This window comes from Scleropages formosus, chromosome 19 (assembly GCF_900964775.1).
Source record: "Scleropages formosus chromosome 19, fSclFor1.1, whole genome shotgun sequence".
Taxonomy (NCBI): domain Eukaryota; kingdom Metazoa; phylum Chordata; class Actinopteri; order Osteoglossiformes; family Osteoglossidae; genus Scleropages; species Scleropages formosus.
Genome location: NC_041824.1, coordinates 6,228,352 through 6,235,132, shown reverse-complemented (window position 1 = coordinate 6,235,132; position 6,781 = coordinate 6,228,352).

Here is a 6,781-nt window from a genome sequence, read left to right as displayed (position 1 = left end):
CATCAGTATATTCCCAAGATAGGAATTTGTAATTATTTCCAAACATCTAAATCAGTTTTCAGACAATTCCAGATGTTACAAAATGTCAGTGATTGCAACAGAAATGTTATGCTCTTGGCATCTTATACAGTATTTGGTAACCAAAACATTGGACAGTGAAGTGAAAGGGTGGGTGGGTGGGTGCGTGTGGGGGGGGGGTGGTATTGCTAAATAACAAAAGGGCTTTTTAAAAGCTTAGTCAAGGTTAAAAACACACACCACTGACACTTTTGTTAGGTACATATTTTAATACATCTGCGAGATCAGTTGTGGATAAGTGAGGAATAATTTGTTACTTTAAAGTGGTTGTTGATGTAAAATAAATTACAATAAAGACAGTAAAATGCCTGTGTGTGTGTGTGTGTGTGTGTGTGTGTGTGTGTGTGTCTGTACCATATTCTTCCTAGGATGGAAGGATGCATGGTGTTCAAGACAAAAACTGTTAGTAAGTTTTTTCCTCTGAGGATTTAATCACAGCACCAGTCAAAACATTTATGTAATTATAGAACAACTGTACACATATTGTGAACAAGATTAAATGCAACATCTTCTTAATCTCACAAAGGGGCTCTTCAGGGAACATTGACTCCACTGAATGTTACTTAAGTCAAAGTACCTGATTCTATAAATATCACATTTATTTTTTGAAATCCTTCACTAATCAAAAACAGTTATTACTGTTGTAGTCGTGTTTAATCTTAGTATCATAATCTTATGTCTTATTATTATAATCACTCATCCAGAAACTTATTTCAGTAAATATATTAAAAAAAAATTGTCAACTATTGAAGTTGGTTTGATTCAAATGAAACTTTTTAATGTTCTGAACCACTAGCAGGGTTAATAACTGCGGTAGTTATAAGATGTATGTATAAAATATATATGTGCATCTTGTCAATAAATCATGCTGGTTTCAGTGAAATTATACAGCTACTGTGCTACAAGTAGTTGAACACTGCCTCATTTTGCTATTAAATGTCAAAAAGCTAATGCTGACCCATCTACTTCAAATTATGTTAATCTATTATATTATTCTAGAATTTACTTTAAATATAGTTCATCCAGCAACATAATTAATTTCAAGGCTGTGATAACATAATGGACATATGTTTATGTCTGTTATTCAGAATTATATAAAATAATATTCAAACAGAATGATATTCTCACAGTTTATGAATTTATCATGTAATTTCTGTCCTCATCTTCATCATCAGAGTCTTGTTTTGTTTCCAGGGGAGGTCCAGATTTGACCCAGTTAGTTTTTTGACCTTCACTGCACATTCTTTCTACTTCTGTTATTTAATTCTCATGTAGTTTTATTTTAGGGGGGCACAGTGGCGCAGTGGGTTGGACCAGGGTCCTGCTCTCCAGTGGGTCTGGGGTTCGAGTCCCGCTTGGGGTGCCTTGCGACGGACTGGCGTCCTGTCCTGGGTGTGTCTCCTCCCCCTCCAGCCTTATGCCCTGTTGCCAGGTAGGATCTGGTTCCCCGCGACTACGTATGGGACAAGCGGTTCTGAAAGTGCGTGTAGTTTTATTTTGTGCAAATAACATTAATAAAATAAATCAATTGAGATTTTGACTTGCTGGTTAAACACAGAAACCCTGTTTACTAATTACTGTGTCCCTAGCAAACAAGCTGTTTGGCAGAACAGCCACACCTTACTATAACATGGTTTTTTACACTGAATGTGTAGTTCATGTACACAGATAGACACCTTTTGGCAGACAAAGTGTAAAGTCTACATGGATGTGTAGCCATTGTACTGTTCAGGATTAATTACTCACATTTACTGTACATAGACTTTACTATTTCCAGTGAGAACCCACACACACACACACACACACACACACACACACATTTTTGGAACCACTTGTCCCAAACAGGGTCACAGGGAACCAGAGCCTACCCAGCAACTCAGCGCGTAAGGCCAGAGTGAGAGGGGACACACCCAGGACGGGACGCCAGTCCGTGGCAAGGCACCCCCAGCATGACTCGAACCCCAGACCCACCAAAGAGGAGGACCCGGTCCAACCCACTGCACCACTGCGCCACCGCACCCCCTCTCCAGTGAGAACCTTTGCAAGCTTTCTAGAACTCAATTCTAAGAGTGAACAATGCAGTGGGTGCTCTGGTTTCCTCCTGCAGTCCATAGGCAGTTGTTTCAGGGTAATTGGTATTTCCCAGTTGCCAATGGAGTGAGTGACCACCCAACAATGGACTAGCATCCCATCCAGGGTGTATGCTGCTTAGCTTTGCACCATGTGCTTCAGGGATTGACTCCAGATCACTGTGACCCCAAGGGAATGAGTTCTTAAATTAATATTTAATCACAATTTTCCAGGAGGCATTAGAAGCACATGCAAATACAACTGAAGGGTAATTTTGACAATATATAAATAAGTGTTTTAAGCAGTATAAGTTTTCACATTTGTTTTAAAACACCTGCGAATTGCAGATCAGTAAAACACAAAGTGCCGCCTCTGTTACCACGCTCCATCTGCTTGCCTTAAATCAATAAAGCTAGAGTGAATTACTCAGTAAGTTCTTTCAAGTGCAATTTAGACAAATTCAAAATGTAAAATATGGGGGAAAGCTATTTTTTTCAAAACCCATTACACTTTCGTGTTCTTGTGAACTTGAACAAACTATCTTGTCAGGGAAGGGCTGACAAAATTGAGCAGTAAACTCCACTGATCAAGAATAAATGATGGCAATGAAATCTAAAGAAGTGAGTTGACAGAAAGCATTAATTGTACTGAGTTAATGGTGCAACAGATTATTGGTTTCAAGGACAGAAACAATGTCTACTGATATGGGTATTGGTGGGTATTGATATAGGTATTGATGGGTATTGATAAGGATACAGGGGGGCGCAGTGGCGCAGTGGGTTGGACCCGGTCCTGCTCTTCAGTGGGTCTGGGGTTCGAGTCCCGCTTGGGGTGCCTTGCGACGGACTGGCGTCCCGTCCTGGGTGTGTCCCCTCCCCCTCCGGCCTTACGCCCTGTGTTACCGGGTAGGCTCCGGTTCCCCGTGACCCCGTATGGGACAAGCGGTTCTGAAAATGTGTGTGTGTGTGTGTGTGTGTGTGTGTGTGTGTGTGTGTGTGTGATAAGGATACTGATGATTATCGATACGAGTACTGATAGGCACTGATAATTAAGGGAATTGTAATGGGAACTGTAGAATATTGATGTGATAACTGACGGGTATTGACATAGGTGCTGATGGGGATTGTTATGGGTACTGATGGGTATTGAGAAGGATACCGATGGGTATTGAGAAGGATACCAATGATTACTGATACGAGTACTGATAAGCACTGATATGGGGCCTGAGTGGTATTGATATTGGTATTGAAGGAAATTGTTATGGAAGCTGTAGGGTACTGATCCGCCAACTGACAGGTATTAATATGGAAACTGCTGGAAATCGATATGGAAACTAATGGATATTGATATGGGTATTGATGATTATTGATACGAGTATTGACATGCACTGATATGGGACCTGAGTGGTATTGATGTGGGAACTGATGAGTATTGATATGGCAATTGGTGGGTATTGATATAGGTGCTGATGGATATAGATAAGTGTACTGATAGGCATTGATATGTGAACTGGTGGGTATTGATATGGGAACTGATCAGACTAAATTGACCAAGATTATTATCTTTAAACACAAGACTGCTGTCAACACTATGCCTTGTGGATCTTTAGTTGGTGAACTTACTAGTCCTTCTGTATTCATATGACAATAATTTCCCCTCTTGGCTATTCAAATATACTATGGTATTCTTAACCATAGTGAAGACTGGCTGTGATTTCAAAACTCTTTTGAGGTGTAAAAGTGACATTTGGTGTTCACATGCTTTCAGGTAGTAAAACATCCTCATATAGTTATGAAAAAGTAGAGAATTTCTAACACAGTAATTGCCATAGGACTAAAGAAAAGGGAACATCATTAATTTCTTTCAGTAGAAATGATGAAACTGATGGATTCAGTCATCATTTTATGTTTTCAGGACCTTTGGAGAAACACAGTTCTTTATAATTATCCAAGATTCTAGCTGTGGTTCAGCTAGTAATTAACTAGTTGATCTTAAAATAAAACATGACCTCAACACGTGGATGACATGTATGAGAATGTACTCTTGTTCCTCATGATTCTGAAAATTCATAAAAGTGCGTTTGGATTAATAAACATGTCATGACTTGGAGATATAAATCAGAAACCGTCGTATTTTGTAATTTAGCAAATTGTTTTTAAACTAAATCTTAGACATTATACAAGGTCCATTAATAGAGGTTGCTCACTAGATCTCCTTTTGAAAAACATGACTCAAATCTCCTTAAAACTTGTCTGGATGAATAAAGATGTCATAATATCAGCATATAAATCATAAAGGTTATTTAACCTTAATGGTCATAATTAGTAAGTGAACAAATTACTTTTAATGAAAAGAAGAGCCTTACACTATAATTATATGATTAAGATTATTCACTTGTTCCTTTCCTAAATTTATTCTGAAAATCCCTAAAAAATAGGTTTAGATTGATAAAGATGTTATGACACTGGCATATAAATCTAACGAGTCCTGCTAATAGTGTCTGTAGAACCTCTCTGGTATAATGGCTTTGGAAGCCATAGATAATATTTTAATTACTTTTTGCAGCTGTACTGAAAAAAATGTTTACAAAGTTCATAAAGAACCTTACTTTCACCATCTCAGTCATGAATACTAGTGATATGGTAAGTATGAGTAGTACTGAAATGCCCAGATGTGAAGTGGAAAAAGTAATACAGCAAAGCAAATATTGCAGTAGATCAAATGGATTTTAATAAAGGTGTGGAAATGACAGATGTGCTTGGTAGGATTGCTCAGGAAAACCATAAACGAAATAATCAATGAAAGGTCATCTATTATCTACAACTGCTTGTCCTGAGTGGGGCCATGGTGAGCCAGAGTCTTGCCTGGCAACACAGGGCACAAGGCCAAGGACAGAGGGGACACCAGAATGAAAGGTCACACACACTCTTTACAGTCTACAATCACTTGTTCTAAGCAGGGTTGCAGTAAGCTGGAGTCTAGCCCAGCAGTGCAGGGTACAGGGCCAAGGGGACACACCCTAGGCAGGACACCAGTCTGCCTCAAGGAACCCCTGCGGGACTTGAACCCCAGACTGGGCCCTGGCTAAACCCACTGTGCCATCACATCCCACTGAATGGAAGGTCATACACTCACACACACACACTCACTCACACTGACTGAACCGCTTGTCCCATACAGGGTCGCGGGGAGCCGGAGCCTAACCCGGCAACTCAGGGCGTAAGGCTGCAGGGGGAGGGGACACACCCAGGACGGGACGCCAGTCTGCTGCAAGGCACCCCAAGCAGGACTCAAACCCCAGACCCACTGGAGAGCAGGACCCGGTCCAACCGACTGCACCACTGTGCCCCAGATGGAAGGTCCGTGTAACCCAATTAATGTTGATAGTTTGGGAGGGATGGGAAGAGATTGGTGTAGGTTTGAAGAAGTTAGTCAACAATCAGAGTTAGATGCACAGACACTGCTATGTGTCCACTTACACACTTATTATGTAAGTATATAAACTATATCTACACACACACAAGCTGTTTGTCCCATGTGGGGTGGCAGCGGGCTGGGGCCTGGCAGGGGACGTGCCTAGCGCGGAATGCCAGTCTGTCACAGGGCAGCCCGAGCAGGGCTCGAACCCCAGACCCACTGGACAGCAGGATCCGCTTGCTGCACCACCGTGCCCCCTCACTATGTCTACAACTGTATACCTAAATCTGCTCCGTTTCTCCCCTACTGATGATTTTCTTCTATGTGACTTCTTCTACCTATAATGACATTAAAGTCAAACAAATATATGACAGGTACAATACCGCAGAAAAACTTTTAGTCGGATTTTAAAAGTCACGGTTCTTTCGCGACATCTAGTGGTGAGAATTTTAATAGGCTGTGGGGGAAAAACACGATATTAAAACAAGATGTAACAATGGGATTGTTTACTAATGCATTACTGTTGCGTTAAGGGATTATGCTTTGAAAAACTGAGAATATTTGATGTCTTGTGTAATGTTGGTAATTTTTAGGGCAGCATGTGGTGTAGTGGTGTCTAGCGGTTGTACAAGCGGTAGCGTAGTGAGAAAAACCCTCTTTGACCCCAAAGGTCGCAGGTTCGAGTCCCACCTCGTACCTTGGTATAAGGTATTTACTCTAAGCTACTTCCCAAAGAAGGTTAGAAAATAGTTAAATAATCGCAAGCACCTTAACACTATCAGAGAAAAGCATGAGCTCCCTGAACTACTAAATGCACCTGCTCAGTGTATTTACAGAGTAAAAAATACCCTGCTGTATAAACAAGGAGGGGTAAACCGATTATGTATTATGTGAGAACAAAAGTTGCCTGATGTATAACAATATATTGCACTGAAAGCTCCGTTTTTTTTTCCACTCAGCGGTGAGCGAAAATACATATAATGTAACGATTTACTCCAAATATCAGACACACGGACTGAGAAGGACGTGAGAGAAAGGGCAGAAGGGCAGGTGAGAAGGGGCTGTGTGACGAGGAAGTGTTCTGTCGGACGGCCTTCAACTCCCGAGAGCCTTTGCAGCTGCAAAATTGCACAAAACTAAGTGCAAAAAAAAAAAAAAAAAAAAAAACGCGGAAACCCCCCCCCCAAAAAAAAAAAAAAAGGCTGAGGACGGCAGG